This window comes from Hibiscus syriacus, unplaced genomic scaffold (genome assembly GCF_006381635.1).
Source record: "Hibiscus syriacus cultivar Baekdansim isolate YM2019G1 unplaced genomic scaffold, ASM638163v2 tig00111394_pilon, whole genome shotgun sequence".
Taxonomy (NCBI): domain Eukaryota; kingdom Viridiplantae; phylum Streptophyta; class Magnoliopsida; order Malvales; family Malvaceae; genus Hibiscus; species Hibiscus syriacus.
This window is the reverse complement of record NW_024063080.1, coordinates 196,449-218,371: the sequence shown is the minus strand read 5'-3', so window position 1 is coordinate 218,371 and position 21,923 is coordinate 196,449. Positions and strand designations below refer to the sequence as shown.

Here is a 21,923-nt window from a genome sequence, read left to right as displayed (position 1 = left end):
TATTTGGTTGATTACAACTTTCTCAAATCTTATTACACAACACCTAAACATCTCTCAAATCTTATTTTTGTAATTTTTTGTTCATCATGAGTAACACGGTTGAATATTCCGTCAGGGGAAACCTTGAAGTCGTGAGAGTGATCGAACACACTCGAAACAAAAATATTTGGGATCACTACGATTTATGTGAGATGTCAAATGGCTCGAGGAGGACGCGTTGTAAACTTTGTCTAAAGTTGCTTGCATCGGAAAGAAACACAACGTTGAAGAACCATTTGACAAAATCATGCAAGACACTTCGCTCAAGATTGGATCCTAGTCAATCGAATCTTACACCGCAAGGTGGTGTTTTTGTTTACGACAACGAAAAATTACGAGAAGCGTTTACAAAGTTCGTGATTACAAAAGCATTGTCGTTCGATCACTTTGATGATGAAGATTTCACGACAACAATTCAACAACTAATGCAACCACGTTATACTCAAGTAAGTCGTACTATCCTTAGAAGAGATGCTATAAAAATGTGGCGTACGGCGAGGGAAAAAATGATTTTAGGATTCCAAGAACACCGTTATGGTGTGTCGCTTACATGTGACGTTTAGAGTTCCCCTCATAATACCGGAAATTCTTTTTTAGCCGTTACGTCTCATTGGTTAGATCAAGATAATTGGCAAATGATGAAAAGAACAATCGCGTTTGAATTATTCGGTGAGCCGCATACCGGTGCTAATTTATTTACACTTTTAAAAAGTGTAATTTGTCTTTATAAATTAGAAAATAAAGTTTTTTCTATATCTTTTGATAATGCATCGAATAATACAAACGCGGTTCCAAGATTGAAAATATTAATTTCACCGATTTTAGACGGTGCGTTTTTTCATACCCGTTGCGTTGCACACATAATTAATTTATCCGTGCAAGCCGGTTTGGAGGTTATTGAGCCGATTAGATTAGAATTTAAAACAATGATAAAATTGGTTCTTTGTAACAACAACAAAAGACTAAATGATTATAAACGATTTTGTAAGTCCGTTAATAAAAAAGCTTTGAGTCCTAATTTGGATTGTCCAACTCGTTGGAACTCAACTTGGATGATGATGCATACTGCCTTAAGGCAAAGGGAAACATTGCAAATATTTCACGATCGGCTTTTCGAGATGGGTCATGTCCCAAACATTTATCCGGATTCGAGTTGAGAAACTATAGCCAAAATAACCGATTTGCTTGGGGTTTTTAAAAATGCAACAACTTTTTTATCCGGTGTTTATTATCCTACTAGCCCGTTGGTTCTTAATAAAATATTTTTGTTGGCTACTCGACTAAATGACTTTGAATTTGAAACCGAAGTTTTTCAAGAAATTGGCTTTGCAATGAAGGAAAAACTTTTAAAATATTTTAAGGAGATTCCCCCCATTTTTACTTGTTCCGCCGCTTTAAACCCAACGTTAAATGTTGGCGGGGTTGAAACACTAATTGAACAAATTGCGTTTGCTTTTAATCTAACCGATGATGAACCCAACTTTGTCCAAAACCAAATAAATTATTTTAACAAATGTTTTCGAGACATGTTTGCAATTTATTTGACTAAATACAGATCAAGTAGTGTAATACACGATCAAATGAGAATGAATGCGGAATCATCTAGTAGACGTCCAAGTAACATAAATTTGAATCTTTTTAACACTCTTGTAAATTTCCAATCCAAACGATCACGTACTACCACCCCAAGTAGCGAGTTGAGAAATTACATGTCATGCGATTTTCTATCAAAAATGACATTAGAAGAGTTTGAAAGTTTGGATATTTTGGCTTGGTGAAAAGAAAAGGAAGCACAATTTCCGATTCTAGCCGCCATGGCCCGTGATTTACTAACCGTCCAAGCTTCTACGGTAGCTTCGGAATCCGCTTTTTCTGTTAGTGGCAGGGTTATATCGCAACAAAGATCAAGACTAAGTCCCGAGTCGGTGGAAGTATGCATTTATTTAAAGGATTATTTGGATGAAGCGGCTCGTAAGCAACATATCACCACCCTAGAAGATGCAATTGATGCCGATTTGGAAGCAAACTTACACATTGAAGAAGTCGAACTTGGAATATCCCCTCCAAACGAAGAAGGCGAAGATGATGAAGAAGAGATGGCAATGTAGTTTATTTTTAAACTTTATTTCAATTATCGTAAACTTTGTTTCAATTATCGAACTTGAAGTTTTTAAGTATTTGAATTTATCGAACTTGGAAGTTTTTAAGTATTTGAATTTATCAAACTTGGAAGTATTTAAGTATTTCAATTATCGTAAACTTTGTTGCAATTGATGACGATGTAATTTTAATAATATTAAAATCGGTTTTTTTATAACCGGTTTTTTTAAAACCGAAATCGGTTACACCAGTTAGGATATCCAGCCCTCCAAACCGGTTAGAAACCGAACCGGTTATTTTATAAACCGGTTTTTTTCTATGGGAAAAAACCGGATCGGATAAAAACCGATCCGGATCGGATTGAAATCCGACTTCTGTGCAACCCTACTCCTTGGCAACGACTAGAGGTGCACAAAAAATCCGAATATCCGATTTTGCGTAAAAAATATCCGAAATCGGATTTTGGAAAAACCGGTTTTTTTAAACCGGATCGGATATTTTAAAACTGGATAGTATAACCGGTTTGTGAAAAAAATTGGACGACCGGATTTTTTACCGGATTAAAAACCGGATAAAAAACTGGTTTTTTATTCGGAAAAAAATTTGGTATGGGGTTTAAAAATCCAGTCTGGGGTTTAAAAAATTGGATGACCAGATTTTTACCGGATTAAAAACCGGTTACACCGGTTACATCATCCGGCCCTCCAAACCGGTTATGATCAGAATCGATTTTTTTATAAACCGGTTTTTTGACTTAGTAAAAAAAATCGAATCGATTTTTATCCGATCCAGATCGAATTTAAATCCGGTTATGTGCATCTCTATCAACGACACTCCTTGAAGTATTGCAACTAACAAGGGTCCAATTAGCCTAATATCTACCCTTTTCTTCTATTACTCTTCCTTTTCGTAGCCCATTTTCCTTTTTCTTCCTCAGTCATTGAACTAGGATTCTCTGATTGAAATCCCTAATCATTCCCCATTTTCATCAAGGCAATGACAAATGCTTGTTTTATTCTCTCTACGTTTTCCTTTTTCTGTTCCAAAGGTAAATTTTCATTTATCCGTGAAGTCTACTCTCTCTACGTTTTCCTTGTTCCAAATGTAAATTTTAATTTATCCGTAAAGTCTACAATCAAAGAGAAGTATCCAAAAATAGCCCTCCACATACAGAAAACTTTCACTATATAATATCCAAGAAACAATATAACATCAAGATTGAAAGTCAGGTCATGCAGGATAAAACCAACCGATTGCTATAATAGAGTTTGATATGAATTCATCGAGTGACCTTAGTGGTAAAAATGATTGTCGTTATCTCTAGAGGTCTTAGATTTAAACAATTACATCTATAGGGTGTATGCACATTAATAGGTTGAGAAAATTCTGTATAGATACCACTATATAAATCTATTAAAAAAATAGAGTTTCATACAACAATAAATCCATCAAACTAGGGTAACAGTGAATGTCTTCTATTATATGGACATATTAGTCAAACAGTCGATGTCCTTTATTATATATCTATTAGTCATAGGTGAATTATATAGGTCCACTTGAGTAATTATATTGTTGCTGTAATTTCACTTTTAACACTAGGGTCACCAACAATGTTTAATCTTTCAGCATTTTGTCTGCATGGAAAGATCCTCCTTTTACAAACAAAGCAGCGTGAATTGTTGGCCAAGACAGTTATCATTGTGCAGATGATAAACAAGCCAATGCTTCAACTATAGGATATTCTTTAAGAAAAAAGTATGAGATTTTTATCATAGAAATAAAGGATATAAAAACGGATGAAATGTATTTTACTGAGAAGATGGCTTTTGTGTGGTTGTGTATGTTTATCTTTCACAATTCACCGCACATGTTTACCCTAGAAAAGATGGAGTTTTAAGAACAAATCAGTTATTACCATTAACTGACCTTGTACTTCCTTCAAACTGTTGTGATTGGTTATTGATGTGTGTACTGTGTTTAGTTGAATCTGTTGAAGTTGTAAGATTTTCAATGCAACCCCACGCGATCTCCTCTCCAAAAGAGTATCCCCATCTCCTTTATCACCTTGTTTTAGAACTCTCTTCATCACTGACAATGGTGGATCCATATTCTCAATGTTGATTGAACCAGAATTCTCCTTCTCATCACCATTCTTGGACCGGCTTGTTCTATTGACCAACACTTGCTTTCTTCGCAACTGGTGCTGGTTAAAACAGCTCATTGAGCTTGATGAAACTGTTACTGCTCTTCACTTGTCCCATGCAACCGATCTTTGGAGACAAAGGATCAGATTTGGGGAGCTGGCATCTTTAATGGATGGTCTGGAGCACAAGATAGTTGGCTTGTGAGTAAAATGAGGGTATATCCATTTCCCATAAATGAATCTTCATCTTTTTGTATTGGGATAAAACATTTTTACTCCTTAAATTTAATATCAATTTTCAATTTAGTCCCTAAACACTTCTTACCCTGCATTGATCTTAAACTTAGATCTTTGGCCCATTTTTAGACCTTTTGATGATGCCAAATCATCGAGCTAAAATGAGAAAAGTTGAATCAAAATAATGTTCAGGGATTAAGTTGAAACAAAGTAAAATATTAGTTTGCCCTAGCGTTTCACGTTAATCCTTTAGTTTATGGTTTTTTTCAACTTAATCCCTGAACATTAATGTTACTTATTATAATGATTCAACTTAATCGCTAGGGAAAACGCTAGGGTAAAATAATGTTACTTATGAAATTTATCTTGTAACAATTTTGAATCATTATCTTATGTATTGTTAGGATGTTTGGGAATTGAGATTTTAATTTTTCAATTTGATCCGTCTGATTTTATTTAACAATTTTTTTTTCACGATTTAACTATCTGGTTGTTATGGAGGGCCTTACGAATAAAGAAATTTAATCTTTTGTTCTGTAATGTTTTCATATCTAGATCAATCTTGGAATATTTAAGCCTTAAGAATTTATATTTGTTAATTTTGATATTTTGTTGGCATTTGAAATTCGACGAATGTTGGTGTATTTCATGTAGATTTGTAACAGTTTTCCTGATGTTGATGAATTTTCTGCTGGTTATTGATATTCTAAGTATTCAACCTTGGCCTGGATCAATTTTGTTATTCTTTCAGGAAGTTGGCAGCTTAATCTGCTGCTTGTCAAAGTGGAGAGCGTTACAATTGCATCGTCTTTTATGTCTGAACGGGCCTCTCTCTCTTTTTCATCTGTTGGATTGCTCGGAGAGTACTGCCCCACTTTTAGAGAAAAGAATATAAGCCTCTCTTCCCAATTTATCTGCATGCATATTGAGGCCGATAGCACACACAGTCTCGGTTTCCATTTTATGCAACCTCTTCCAAGTGCAACAGTTTGATCAAAGATGGCTTTGCAAAATATTGGTGCTTCTAACAGTGATGATGCCTTTTATAGGTATAAGATGCCCAAAATGATAACTAAGATTGAAGGGAGAGGAAATGGCATCAAGACTAATCTAGTTAATATGGTTGAAATTGCAGAGGCTTTGGCTAGACCTGCCTCTTACACTACAAAGTATTTCGGCTGTGAACTGGGAGCCCAATCTAAGTTTGATGAGAAGACTGGAACTTCACACGTGAATGGGGCTCATGACACTGCCAAGCTTGCGGGGCTTCTTGAGAACTTCATTAAGAAGTTTGTTCAGTGCTATGGTTGCGGGAACCCTGAAACCGAGATTATAATTACAAAGACACAGATGATAACCCTAAAATGTGCTGCATGTGGATTTATTTCTGATGTTGACATGCGAGATAGACATTCATTCTTAAAGAAGTCATCAAAAGACAAGAAAGCAATGAGGAGGGCTGAAAAGGAAAGGCTCAAAGAGGGTGAGGCTGCTGATGAAGAACTAAAGAAGATTAAAAAAAGGCTAAAAAGAAGGGTTCCTCTCTACTATTACTACTACTTCAAAGGTTGCTGCTCCCAAAGGTGCAGTAACTAACTAACTAAGAAGAAAGGCAAGCATTCTGATTAGGTTTACTCCCCTGAACAAAGCCAGGCTGATGAGAATGAGGCGGCAAGTGACGACGACGACGACGATGATGATGTCCAGTGGCAAACAGATACTTCACTGGAGGCTGCTAAACAACGCATTCAGGAGCAGTTGAGTGCTGTTTCTGCAGACATGGTCATGCTGTCTACCAATGAAGAGAAGAAAAGGACGGTAAAGAAGTCTCCAGAGCATGATGTTAAGGCACCTGAAAAGGTTGTCAGTACCCATGAGAAACTTGTTGGTGAGATAAAGGAACATCTCAAGAAGGGGTCTTCCCCTTCTCAGCTTAAATCTTTCCTAGGTTCGCTCTCTGGAGCCTCCCAAGAAATCACAGATGCCCTTTTGACTGCACTCTTTGATGATGCTGGAAAGGGGTTTGCAAAGGAGGTAACTAAAAAGAAGAACTACCTCGCAGCAGTGGCGGTCGCCACCAAAGAAGAGGGATGGCAGATGATGCTCCTACATTCTATAGAGTCGTTTTGTGGCAAGGCAACCCCGATGCGGCAAAGGAGGTGGCTTTAGTTATTAAGGTGTTGTATGATGATGACATATTGGAAGAAGAGTTCATCATGGATTGGTACCAGAAAGGTATAGCCGGTAGTAATAAGAGTTCACAGATAAGGAAGAATGTCGAGTCTGAGTCGGAGAGGAGTGATTCACATTTATCATGCTTTATGGCTAATTTTATTTCAATCATTTGGTCTTGTTAGTCAAATATATTATAGTGAGAGAGGCGCTCTCTGTTATTTCAGTCTAGTTTTCATCTTAATTAAGACTACATTTCCCTCTGTTTTTATATTTTGATTTGAGTTTGCTGTTTTCTGAGTTTAATTTCCCAACCATCCTTCCATTGGTATTTTACTACTCACCCAATTTTGGTTCGTGTTTTCGATTTCGTTTAACTTATTTTAAATTTACTGAAATATTAAATTAATTTAATTTGACAAAATTTTGAAGTATTGGAATTATTTTGAGTTATAACTAAATTAATAAAATGTATAAGTTTTAATATTAAAATTGTTGTTATATCATTTCGTGTTATATTTTCAATAGTCAAAATTAACGGTAAATGATCAAAATAAAAAAAATGTAACATTAACCATAAATTATCAAAAACAAAAATTAAAATAACCAAAATATTAAAAAAATAGTTTACTTTATATGAAATTATACTCAAACTAAATTACACTGCGACTTTCACATTTTTAATCGATAAAGATACTCTTTATTGTTCATTATATTATCAAATTGATATTGAAAAATATTCTTATCATTCTATTGTTATATTTTATCATATTCATACTGAGAGTGGGAAAATTATGTCCTGTAAAAGTTTACCTAATAATGATAAAGAAGTACCAGAAAATCTCAAAGCTAACCATCAAAATGCTTTATTTCGTTAGAACAATGTTTTATACCCACTTCCAGTTGCCCCTTGCCAATTTGAGCACCCAAATAATTTCACGCTTCTCTTTCACAGCAAAGCTAATTTAAATTACACAAATGTATATTTAATTAGGTTGACAACAGTCGCGTCGGTAGGATGTATATGTATCGTCAAAAAGTTAAGAAAGTTTTAAACATATATTATTTTGTAATCATCATAAATTATTCAAAAAAATTTATGTGGTCTACTTATTCACAGAGTAGCACACATGATCTTATATAAATGGTACAATTTTTAAAAATATATATATATATTGAAATTTAAAAGATATAGAATTTTGAAAATTTTAAAAGATGTAAAATTAAATCATTAATAAAATATAAAAAAATATCTAATTATGCAACAATTTAAAATTTTCAATGATATGGCCGCCCTAACACCCCTTGATTTATTTCAACAATTGCTCTAACAAATATTATATAAAAAGAATTTATTTATATAAACGAAAAAATACTTCTTTTCCCCATAATTTTTTATTGTAATATTAATAAAAAATAAAATGTTCCTTCCAAATTACGTATTTAGTTATATGTTATTTGTGCGATTTCTTGTTGGTCATTCAATTATTTTTTAAAGTTATATATAATGTTATATTTTGATTTTAATTTTATTACCTACCGTAAAAAATAAAATAAAAATCACTGATTTAGTATTACCTTATAGTGACATATAAACATCACCATTAAATTTTTAAAAGCAAGTGATCAAAATGAAACCAAAACGTAGCGTTATATATGATTTTAAAAAATAACTGAATGACAAAAACATAACTGTTTGAATAGTTGAGTGACAATTACGTAGTTTACCCTAAATTTTAAATGTCGTAACAAACTATAATTGAATTCAAATCCAACAAAAAAACATTAAGAATTTCTTTAACCAATCCGCACCTAATCATCCATAAATATTGTATTATTTAATGTCGGCAATACTAATCGCAACTTTATCATGGAGAATTCCTGTTCTTTGATAATTTTGGATTTAAAATCATCAAATCATACGAATAATGATTAAAGGGATATTTATTGATTTTAAAATTCTCGAATTCCAATATGACGTTTATAATCGTGTATGTATTTATTATTAAATGATTAATAAACTTTCGAATATATAGGTTTTAAGTTTGAGCGTATGTGTTTGCAAGGTGTTTACATTGTTATGGCTAAAAATGATTCAGAACATATACTACCTTGTAATCATCCTAAACATTAAAAAAAAAGTTTATGAACGAACATACATCTACGAGTAATGAAATATTAAATTAGTTAATTTTTTTTAATTTTTTAACTTACATGATATGCACAAGGATGGATTAAAGAGGTTGCTAGAGGCGATCATCTTTTTGAAAAAAAAAATTAAATTTTCATATAACTTAGATATTTTATTTATATTTTTATTGATAATCTATCATTATCCCTAAAATTTTACAAATTTATCCTTGAAAATTTATAAATTTATCACTCTTAAAATTTTATAAATTCACCCGTAACATAAATTCTTATTTTTGTCCTTATATATATATATATATATATATATATATATATATATATATATATATATATATGCATGGTACACTTTATGATCACGCGTGTATGTTTTTTATATAACATGAATTCTTGCATTTAAACATATTGTATCACGTTTATTATATGATTTCTCTATTTGTTAATTATATATGTTGAAAGATCTTCACCATGATACATATTTTATTTATATACATTTGAGATTATTTAAAATACAAATTACTTATAAATATAAATACAACATAAATTTTTTGAGGGTTAATGTATAAATTTGCCTCTATATTTTAGGTGGAAATTGAAATATTTCACCGTACTTATATTAGATTGATATTTGTTATTGTACTTTTATACTAAGGGTAAATTTATTATTATAGTTTAACTCAATATCGAATCTCACACTTTAATTTTAGCATCTATAGTGAAAGTATGTGTTGTCTTTTATAGGTAATTGATATAAATTATTTGGTTATTATTAAAAAGTAAATGTATTAATAGAAGTATTAAGAGAAATTATTTATTAGTATTTATATCATTATAAATTTACGTAGATGTGTTAGTATAAATTAGTTTTTAGTATTTAAGAGAGTGAACTGGAAATTTCGAATTTAATCACCATCGATTATGATGGTGGACGATAGTGGTAAACATCAGACTTTGGTCGGATTTTGAGATCGAGAGAAGATTTAGTTCTAGTTTTTTTTAAATGTAAAAAAGAATAAAACAAAAGTTTAAGATTAAATTAATATGTTGTGTAAAATTTAGGGGGCAAATTTAAAATTATTCTTTTTACTAATTTATTGTGTCATCAAAATAATTGAAGTATAGGGTTAACAATAAAAAAAATCTTAACTATTCTCATTTGACAATAAACATTGAAACGTTCTTATTCATATAGATCTTATACTCAAATTCGGAATTTTTAAAAATACCAACTATTTTTAAAATAATTAAAGTAGCATGATTCACATAAGTTTTCTTGGTGGTAAGCTGATAACCGAAGCAGCAGTATAAATAGATCGATATTAAAGTTTTGAGGTTGAGAAACACCAAATACTTGTAAAACGAAAACAAAAATGAATTTGATGAAAGGAGACGAGATTGATCTGGATGAGTTGCTTCAAGCACAGCCTCATGTTTGTAACTATACATTCAGATACATAAGCTCAATGTCTCTAAAGTGTGCTGTTGAACTCCAAATACCCGACATCATCCACAACCGTGGTGGCGGCCAACCCATCACTATTTCAGACCTCGCATTCGCCCTCGGCATCCACCCATCGAAACTCCAGTATCTCGACCGGCTCATGCGCATCCTAATTCATTCCGGGTTCTTTGCCGAATCCGAAACCGACGACAGACAAAAAACTTATGCCCTCACACCTGTTTCTCGTCTTCTCCGAAAGGACAATCCGATGAGTTCAAGGCCCTTCATACTCGCAATGCTTGACCCGGTTTTCCTGAAACCATGGGAATATCTCAGTGGATGGCTCCAAAACGACGACCACCCATCGGAATTCATCGCGGCTCACGGCGAGACGATGTGGGATTATGCAGGACACGAGCCGAGGCTGAACCGTTTCTTTAATGATGCGATGACCAGTGATGGTCTTGTGGCGGCGAGCGCGGTGCTTAGTAAGTACGAAGGAGTTTTCGAGGGGATGAAGTCGGTGGTGGGACGGGAACCATAACAAAAGAGCTTGCCAAGACTTTTCCGGAAATGGAATTCACGGTATTTGATCTTCCCCATGTTGTCGATGGCTTGCAAGGAAGTGAAAATTTAAGTATCTTGGAGGAAACATGCTTGAACAAGTTCCCATGGAGATATAATCATGCTAAAGGTTAGTAGTGTAGGATTTGCACCAGTTCAATCCATTTTTTTTTGCATGCAAAAAATGCCCTTACTATTTAATTGAATATTCATAGGGTAAACTACAAAGGGGACCACCAAACTATGGTCAAAATCATTTTGACCACCAACGTTTCAATTTGATCAATCCGATCACTTAACTATTTAAATATTTCAATCAAGCCACCTACCGTTAACATTTAACGGTGTACGTGATGTGGCAGTTAAATCATTTTGGTATATTTACACAATTGATCTCTGTTACTTATATATTCTTTCAATTTATCCTAATTTTAATAAATTAAAATAAATATAACCTTCAAATCAAGTGGTGCTATGTGTCATTAGTGACAAGTGTCATAACACATATCATCATTCAATCATGGGACCTCCTAGGTGATGGAGCATGCAACAAACCACTGAGACAAGATTATCATTTGATATAATTTAGACAACAAATAGTATGTATGTTATATCTTAATATATAAACACTTTAATTAAATTCATAATATCTTATATTCTTAACTTTTAAAATATATTTTATTTTTGTCTTAACTTATAAATCTATTTTATTTTAATTTTAATATAAAAATATATGTTTTTATCTTATCTTCACTTAAAAGTATATTTTATTCTTACATTAACTTAAAAATTATATTTTATTCTTATATTAACCTTTAAAAAATGATTTTAAAATATCTTAACTTAAAATATATTTTATTCTTAAGTTAAAATATCTTTTGAAATTAATATATTTTAAAAATATATTTTAAAAAGTTAAGATACTAATAAAATATATATTTAATTTAAAATAATAATAAAAGATATTTTTAAGTGAAGACAATAATAAAATATTTTTATATTAAAATAAGAATAAAATAGATTTATAAGTTAAGACAAAAATAAAATATATATTTTAAATTTAAAATAAGAATAAAATATAGTTTTAAGTGAAGATAATAATACCAAATTGAAAGAATATATAAGTAACAGAGACCATAACTGCCACATCACTTACACCGTTAAATGTTAACGAAAAGTGACTTGATTGAAGCATTTAAATAGTTGGGTGATCTGATTGATCAAATTGAAACGTTGGTGGTCAAAATAATTTTTGACCATAGTTTGGTGGTCTCCTGAGTAGTTTACCCTATTCATTATGATTTTTTTTAGTATTTTGATCATAATATTTTATTTTAGGATAATGTGTAACATTTGACTGAATATTCATTTTTATTCTAACTCTTTTTTTAAGAGCATTTTGAATCCAACGTTTCATTTTAATCCATAAAAGTCTATTTTAGAACATTGACAGTTTGTTGACTAACTGTTTATATCTAGGGATCTTTTTACCTCAAAATGAAATGTTATATGTTAAAATACTGTAAAAAATAGCTAAAATAACTATTTAAATAAATGTGAGGGATATTTTTTGTCATTATGTTTTTTTTTCTTTAAAACCTCTTGCTTCTGTTGATCATGTAACTAATTGCAGTGTATATTACATGACTGGAGTGATCAAGACTATGTAAAAATACTAGAGAGATGTAAAGAGGCAATTGAAAAGGGAGGCAAAGTGATCTTAATAGAAATGATAATGAGAAATCAGGAATTGGATGAAACAAAACTGTTCTTCGACCTGGAGATGATGGTTTGTCCAGATGGTAAGGAACAAGACGAACAACAATGGAAGAAGCTATTTTGTGATGCCGGGTTTACCCACTATAACATATATCATATTTTAGGACAAAGGTCCCTAATTGAGCTATTTCCTTAATAAATTAATTAATTTCTGGACAGTGGTTTGTATTTTGTATTTGAGGACAAAGCTCTTTATTAACTCTGGTGCAAAAGTGTTTGCTTTGCCACCCTTTGTTGTAATGATTCTCTCATGTTGTTTTCACATTCACTTTCAACCGGTTTTGTACTACTCAAATCTATATTTGCTAAACTTTCAATGAATGCACTTAACAATGTGTTTGGAATATGAATTTTAGTAAGATTTCATACTGCAGAGATACCATAGGTGCAACCATCCCAACTCAATTTTCTCTTTTCATAACGTCAAGATTCAAACATCTTACCTTGCTTTCGTTATTCGAACATCTTACCTTATTTAAGAAATGTAATACCTCATCTCACTAGACCAATTGATTTTTCAAATAACAATTTAAAGTATATTTATCAGCATGATGTAAAAACATGAGAAAATGAGCTCTGTTTAAAGGCCATAACTAGAGTTTAGACAGAGAGGCTATTGTCAGTGGAAATATGAGATACTTAGGTACTACATGAGTTTTATCTCTGCTCAAAATTTTCCCAAGGATTTGGTCTAAGTTTCAAGCTTTGGACGTGATGGGGTGTAAGAAAGCAACTGCAGACAGTGGAAAATCCTCCGGCACAACCAGAATGCATGATCAATGATGTTATTTCACAAGATCAGTAACCTAAACGGGGACAGCAGAGGAATGTGTAAAAAAATGTTTTATCCAAGGTTCTTTTGATGCCCCAAGTACAACCCAAACCTGATCACTAAGTAGATGCATGTAACCTACTACCTATGTTCCCATACTGTTTTCATCTGCAGCTTATTCCTATGAACCAAAATATTTGCATCCATTTCCCACGGAGGGCATTTCAAAATTCGGAGGCCTCCTACGGAAGCTGCTCTCAACCTGGAGTTGGGGGCAGCCTACTATCCTACCTCCCCCTTACCCCATTACATATGGAAATAAGGGTCAGCTAATAATAATAATAAGCACGGTTGCATCTTCTTAAACTTCGGTTCCAAATGAGACTAAGACCAGAGCCTTAGACCCTACTCCATGTTTCAGTTATACCACATTTAACATTAATTTAGAACACATGCCAACAAAAGCACTTGCAATTTAGACATCGCATTCAAAAAGTTCACCGTTAATGACAACACTGAGGTTGTTTTCCTAGTCGTAGAGATCCCAAAGCGGTCAGCAATTGAGGGAGAAGTATACAAAACATAATCAAGCATGATTCAAGCCCATGCTTTTCATAAATAAGGTTCTATGCCCACTTCTGGTTGCCCCTTGCTGATTTGAGCAGCCAAATCATTTACTGTTCACTCACAGCAAAGCTAATTTCAATTACATAAATGAATACTACCACTGCTAGAGTTGAGGGAATAACTCCATTTCAAATGGAACAAGAGAGGATAAACTTCTTAAAAATCATCATATATTTTCAATAACCAAATTCTTTACAACCATTGACTATCAATTGAAAAAAGGCAAAAACAACATTCTTGAACATCAATTCCTCTATTTACATCAACCTATTATTAACGAAATTTTATTTTGCTATGACAACTGAGATCCCTTTTTCATTCTCCAAAGCATTAAGGAATTGAGAATTTAAATCTTCTGTAGCTCTGAGATGTCTTTTGTTTTTTATTATGTTACACTGCCAGGATTGGTTTACAGAGCTCTGGGGCTGCTATCATCTGCAGAAGTTGCACTCATATTGCAGAAGAACGTTGTGTTAAAACATTTTGTTTCTCAAACCAACTCATGCAGAAAAGTCATTTTATCTCTTTCAAATATAAGGGAAGATTCTGATCCATGCAGGTTAGAAATGACAGCATAAACTACAGCCATTTTGACGAGTTTAACATTATATTCTTTTCCTCCACTAACAACTAAGTGCACCTTTAGATAACTCAAAGTAAGAGAAGGGATGTACCTATGTTATCTGAACTCGAGGGTGAGTTGTTATGTTTCTAACATAAGCATACTCAAAATTTTTCCAAAGTTTTCCCATAAATTTCGAAGACCATATCCATATTAGTGTCGGAAAATGTGACGGGCACTTAAAAAAAGAAACGAAAAGCCAAGGTCACACAGTGCAAAGGAACACAATCCTAACCATTACATAAGTTTCTTTTAACTAACAAACATTACGAATTTGCATAAGAAAATGTAAAATAAACATTGGCTAAACCTCTTTCATTCATGAATTGAAGATTGGCTATGGTCTTATTATTTTATTTTTGGAAATAAAGAATCCTCTTTTAATGCATCTGAAACTGTTACTGAATGACCAAAACCGGAAACCCCAAAAATAGGTAGTGTGCAATGCATAGCAAGAAATCCCCACATCATCTTAGAAATCATACAAAAAAAAAATTCTCACAATTTCCAGAATTTGAGTTCACATTACTTAAGGATTCAATCGATCATATCAACTTCATCTTAATTAACATCCTCTAAAAAACTACGTGCCTTATTAACTAAATAATACATAAATCTAATTCGAAAGAAATAAGCCCAATTTATTGGAGAAAGAATTAATTGGGATTAATCAGAAGGAAAATAAGGAAATTACCTATTGAGAATTCGAATTATGAGCATTGATGCTGTTATAATATCTGGAAAATCGACGAGGCGGCGGCTTAGATTTAGCCCTTTTTTTCTTCAGACCGAAAATTTCTTGAACCAGTGGCACGTGTACCAGAACCAACTTCCATGCCAACAACCACCCTATGATTCAGTGAATAAATTCCAAGAATAGTAAAACGATAATTATCAGCGACGAATAAAAATAGAGCGAATTGAGAGTGAGAAAGAGAGAGAGAAAGAGAGAGAAATTACAGAGTATGATGAAGGAGAGGACGAAAATGATAGCGATAACCGGACGGAATAGTAGAAAATTTAGATAATTCCAATGAGAAAGAAAATTTGACGAAGACGAAGACTCCATGGACGATAACGAAGGTAGCAGAAGCGTGAACCTCCTGAAGGAAAAGCTTTTCGTCCTTATTCCGAATCTGGGCTGGACTTCAATTTCTTGGGCTGTTCATTCTATACTAACACAAACATAGGAGAGAAAGAGAAGGATAAGTCAATTATTTGGTTTAAATATTTCCAAGATCTTTTTCCATAGGAGATTGTTGTGTTAAGTACACATTATTTATAAAATAGTCTTTCGATTAAGACATTTTTTTATTGAATCTTATAATTATTAAAAAGTTAAAAATAGTTACTCGATTTTTTATATATTATAAATTTATTATTTTTCGTTAAAAAGAATAACGATAATCTGAGTTGAACGTATAAATTATAAGTTTAGTATTTAAATTGTTATTTTTATTCCAATTTAATACTTAAATTTAATTTTATTTTCATAATTATACCTAATGTTTAATTTAAGTTTCAATTTATGACCTGTCATTATTTTTTTAAATAAGCTATTTGTTGTATATTATCCAAAGAGAGAAAAACTGCTACAAATAACAGATTACAAAGCAAAGGGGTCACCAACCAAAAACTAGGATATTCCCCAAGTAGTACAGAGTCTATTATTTATCGAGTTCAAAAAGTTTATGGATATGTTTCTAGCTTTAATACTAACTACCTCCCTTATAACCTCAACAATCTCATCAACAATAGAGATTTCCCTCTCAATTGTCGACAGTTTCTTTCCTCCCAGACACAATCTTTGTGAGCACTCCAAACAATTTTCAAGATGAAAACCAATAGAGTTTTTCCCTTCAACCGGGAGCAAGCCCAAGCCAGTTCTTGGTTTCAAGTCAACCTAAGACAGTTCTTCCAACATTACACAAACCAAGAACCTTTTCCCAAATGCTACAAGAAAAAGAGCACTAAAAAAAAGTTGACCTATGGACTCTAAAAGAGTAGCACAGATCACATAATGAGGATCAACCACAATATTCATCTTTAAAATCTATCCCTTGTACTAAGTCTATCAAGAATAGCCAACCAAACAATTACAGAGTGCCTAGGAACATGCATAGGTAACCAAATTAATTTTTGCCAAGGAACATGAAGATACTTCCTTTTAATCTCACCCCAAACCCAAATAGCATTAATCTTCTGCTCATTCGTGACTGAAGCAAGGATTGGAATAGCCTCTTCTCTTAATTTGAACATCTTCCTCAAACTCCAGTTTGCATTGATTTTGCAATCAAACAGCCAAAAATTAGCACCCCCTAAGGACATAAGTATGCACCTAGGTCACCTAAAGGGAACCCTCTCCTGCAAGCAATTTTCGCGAGATCTGACCAACTGACGCCAGACAGAATAGTGATTATCCTGTAGGCTAGTTCCGACAGACGATTCACAAGAGAAAATTCGCCCAAAAACCAGAGAAAAAAGTCTCTAGGGTTTAATAAAATATTATAAAATCAAAACAATCCCAAAAAGCAGTCCACAAGCCGGACTGTTATAGCAAAAAAATCGTCTTTATTCGAATTTTGCCAAAAATAGCAAAATCCCGAAAATCACTCTAAATTGAAATTCGAAATAAAATAAGCAATCTCCCAAAAATCCAGCCTAAATCGGATTTAAATTGACTTCCTAATTAACAATCGAAATATTACCATAAATAGTAAAAAATAACTAAATCTAGTGATTCGGAGGGGAAAACGGCAGAATTTGAGGTTGAAAAAAAGGCCACATGGAGCGTAGCTCACTGTGGAGAGCGTGCGCGTCTAAAAGAGCTTTCCGGATTGGGGTCTTATGCGCGATTCTGACACCTGTAGCCAAAGTTATGGCCAAAAGACTGAAACATACTCAAAACAACCCCAATGAGGAACATGTCACAATCAATTCCCGCCTTTGCGCTGATCTGCCAACTCATGGTATCTCAGCGCCATCAACGTGCAATCTGACAGCTCAGCATCATCTGTTTCGGATCCCCCTGCATCAGTCACCCCGGGTTGGAAAGAACTCGTCCTCGAGTTCAGAGTATGTCATCAGGATCCACAAACAATGACTCAGGTGCTTCACATTAAAGACATCAGAAGTCTTCAGTGACTGGGAAGTCGCAACCTGTAAGCATTATCATTGATCTTCTGCACGACCTCACAAGGTCCAATCTTCCGATCCTTAAGCTTATTATACTCACCAACAGGAAAACGATCACGAGTTAATACAGCCCAAACAAAATCACCAACATCAAAAAGTACCTGACGACGATGATTGTCGACCCGAGTCTTGTACTTGGTATTGCTCTCATGAATGGTCTGTTTCACCTGCTCATGGATACTCCGAAGATACTTTGCCATCTCATCTGCTTTAGGACTGAAACGTCCTATACGTGGAATAGGGGCTAAGTCCAATACCCCGGATGGGTTCTGACCATAGATAATCTCAAATGGGCTTAAACATGTGGTTCTGTTTTTTGATCTGTTGTAGGCAAATTCTGCCTGAGGCAATGCCAAATCCCACTGCTTCGGCTTCGTTCCTGCCAAACACCTTAAAAGGTTTCCCAAACTTCGGTTCACCACCTCAGTCTGGCCATCCGTCTGGGGGTGGTAGGCGCTACTGAAATTCAAATGCGTTCCCAATTTTCCCCACAGGCTCTTCTAGAAATGACTGATGAACTTAGTATCACGATCTGAAGTGATGGATCGAGGAACACCATGTAAACGCACAATCTCCTTGAAATAGAGATGGGCAATCCGGTCAGCATCCATAGTCTTCCTGCAAGCTACAAAATGAGCCATCTTGGAAAACCTGTCAACCACAACAAAGATAGAATCAGAGGCCCTTTGGGTGAGGGTAAGCCTAGTACAAAATCCATGCTGACATCGAACCAAGGAGCTTCAGGAACAGGTAAGGGAGTGTACAATCCCGCATTGGTGAGAACTCCCTTAGACCGCTGGCACACATAACAACGGTCCACATAATGGGCCACATCACTAGTCAACTTGGGCCAATAAAATTCAGAAGAGATAAGAGCCAATGTCTTATCTCGGCCAAAGTGTCCCTCATTATGGAGTTCACTTATAATTTGCCGCCTCAATGAACAATCTGGAATGCACAATTGTAATCCACGAAACAGATATCCATTATGCAAAACAAAATCATGACGGTGACCCTCAGTTACCTCCTGAAATATCCTTCCAAAGGAAGGATCAGCTGCATACATATCTGTGAACGTCTCAAATCCTGCAACTTTAGTACTCATGGTGGTGAGAAGTAAGGTACGACGGCTCAGGGCATCTGCGACGCAGTTCAAACTCCCTGCTTGGTGCCTCAGCGTAAAAGTGAATTCTTGCAAGTATGCTACCCACTTGGCATGACGTCTACTCAGCTTGTGTTGGCCATTGATGTACTTCAAGGCCTCATGATCGGTAAACAGAATAAACTCCTTCTGTACTAGGTAGTGACGCCAATGCTTCAGGGACTGAACTATGGCATAGAACTCCAGATCATAAGTGGAATAATTTTTCTTTGATCCCGATAGCTTTTCACTGAAAAAAGCAACCGGACGACCTGCCTGACTCAGAACACCACCAATGCCAACGCCAGATGCATCACAATTTACCTCGAACACTTTGTCAAAATCTGGAAGTGCCAAAACTGGAGCCTCGGTCATCTTCTGCTTGACCAGTTGAAAACTGGCCTCTGCATCCTCAGACCACTGGAAATCACGCCCCTTGAGGCACTCTGTGATAGGGGCGATCAGAGTACTGAAATTTCTAATGAATCGACGGTAAAAAGACGCCAAGCCATGGAAACTTCGGATGTCATGTAAGGTTCTTGGTCTGGGCCACTCCAAGACTGCATCTATCTTTGACTGATCTGCATGAACACCATCAGTAGACACAACAAAACCAAGAAAAGTCACAGAAGTGTGATCGAAGTGTGAAGTCCATGTCGGACTATAAACGAGGATATCATCGAAGTAAACTACAACAAATTTCCCCATAAAAGGCCGCAAGACCTGATGCATAAATCTCATGAATGTACTGGGCGCATTGGATAACCCAAAAGGCATGACCATCCACTCATACAACCCTTTGGCGTTTTAAACGCCGTCTTCCACTCATCTCCAGGCCTTATTCTGATTTGGTGGTAACCGCTCTTAAGGTCAATTTTTGAGAAGATCTTAGAACCAGATAGCTGATCCAACATATCATCTAGACGGGGAATTAGAAACCGGTACTTCACTGTAATTCTGTTGATCGCTCGGCTGTCAACACACATACGCCAAGAACCATCTTTCTTTGGCACTAACAGAGCAGGGACTGCACATGGGCTCATACTCTCTCGGATATAGCCCATCTCCAACTCTTCCACCTGTCGCTGCAACTCTTCGGCCTCCTTGGGACTGAGGCGATATGCTGGTCGATTTGGCAAACTTGACCCAGGAACAAGGTCAATTTGATGCTGAATATCCCTCATAGGTGGTAGTCCAGGAGGAAGATCCTCTGGCATCAAGTTAGAGAATTCTGCTAGCAGCCGCTGCACCTCTACTGGTAAATCTGTATCCACGTCTAATGCATTGTTCTCGCAAGGTAGCAAGGCATAGACCACGCCGCCATGCTCAATCTCATCTAAAAACTTGGACATAGAAAGCAGATTAGTATTATGGGTTACTGGGGTAGGAGTAAGTCCTTCCCGCCGGGGTGCCAACACAATCTTTTTTCCCTTGATGCTAAGGGAATATGTATTCTTCCGTCCATCATGAATGACACTACGATCATACTGCCAAGGTCGACCCAACAATATATGACACGCATCCATAGACACAACATCACACCAGGCATTATCAAAATATTTTCTACCAATTGAAAAAGACACGAGACATCGCCTATCAACTGTTACCTCACTGTCTTTATTTAGCCATGACAACTTGTATGGCTTAGGATGACGGTCCGTCTTCAACTGTAATTTCTGGACAACCTCCTCAGACACTACATTCTCACAACTGCCGCTGTCAATGATCATTTTGCAGACTTTATCTGCAACTGTGCAAGTCGTGTGGAAAATTGGTTCTCAACCAATCGTCCCCTGAATCGCCCTTGGGGGTAAGTAGACTCTTGCGAACGACCAGAGTCTCATGACCATCTCCATACAGCACATCATCAGTCTCATCATCGTCATACACGGGTTCGCCAATCTCCTCAGTCTCGTCTTCCACGTTTTCCTCAATCAACAAATTTTTGCCCTTTTGACTAGCAGGCTTCCTGCAATCAGTCGCCCTATGCCCTTGTTCACCACAACGAAAACATCTAATAGTAGGGTTAGAATTACCCTGCGGTGGCTGCTGAGCAGGACGGGACTCTTGAGGGCGAACTGGTCGACTGTTGTGATCGCTCCTGATCACTGGTCTCCTGTTTTGCTGTTTTTCAACAGCAAGTGCACGCTGGTATGCTTCCGAAACACTCCACAATGAATGAAGGCTGAGGACATCTTGCAAGGGCTGGCGTAAACCCCCCAAATATCGCGCTACCATCTGCTCCTCCGTCTCAGATAAATCGTTCCGGGCGACCAATTGGTAAAACTCCTCCGTGTAATCATCGACTGATCGCGCGCCCTGCCTCAACGCATGAAGTCGCTGAAATAAGGTTTGCGTGTAGCCGAAGGGAAGGAAGTGGCCCTTCATCTTCTTTTTCATCTTCTCCTAATCAGTGATCTTGGCTTTGCCCTGTCTTTCTCGTGAACGTCGTAATTGTTCCCACCACGCAGATGCTCTGCCCTTGAGTTTGATGGCGATCAGTTTCACTTTCACACGATCGGGGACTTCCTTATATTCAAAATACGCTCCACTTCATTAATCCAATCCACGAATCCCTCGGCCTGTAATGTACCAGAAAACTCAGGGAGATCGACCCGAAAACCGAGGTCTCCATGACGCTCCTCCCGACCACGGTGCTCCCGGAATCCTGCGCCCCGAAATCCTGTGCGATTGTGATATGGGTTTTCGAAAGTGGAATTGGTATCGTGATCAGAGGCCTCACGATCCTCGAAATCCTGCGCCGCCAGGCGCTGGGTTAATTCTGCGACTTGCCTCTGCAAATCCGCAATCATCACATCCTGAACGCTGCGATCACGGCGTTGGGCTTCCTCATTCGGAACCTGCTCACGACGACCACGACCACGACCTCCAGCCATTGAAACTGGTGAAATGTCCCAAGAAGATGTTGAAGCTCTGACACCA

General features: G+C 35.7%; 1 long non-coding RNA gene and 2 pseudogenes across 1 annotated transcript; 2 read left to right on the top strand and 1 right to left on the bottom strand.

Moving 5' to 3' along the window:
- The first annotated feature begins 5,305 nt into the window (after positions 1-5,305).
- On the top strand, positions 5,306-6,876 carry LOC120160897 (annotated as a pseudogene).
- Positions 6,877-10,209: 3,333 nt separating this feature from the next.
- Positions 10,210-12,759, top strand: LOC120160895 (annotated as a pseudogene).
- A 1,327-nt stretch (positions 12,760-14,086) lies between these two features.
- Positions 14,087-15,746, bottom strand: LOC120160914. Its single transcript, XR_005519458.1, has 3 exons — positions 15,605-15,746; positions 15,339-15,493; positions 14,087-14,457 (listed from the first exon to the last, which is right to left on the bottom strand). It is a non-coding gene; the product is annotated as an uncharacterized LOC120160914 (long non-coding RNA).
- Positions 15,747-21,923: the final 6,177 nt, after the last annotated feature.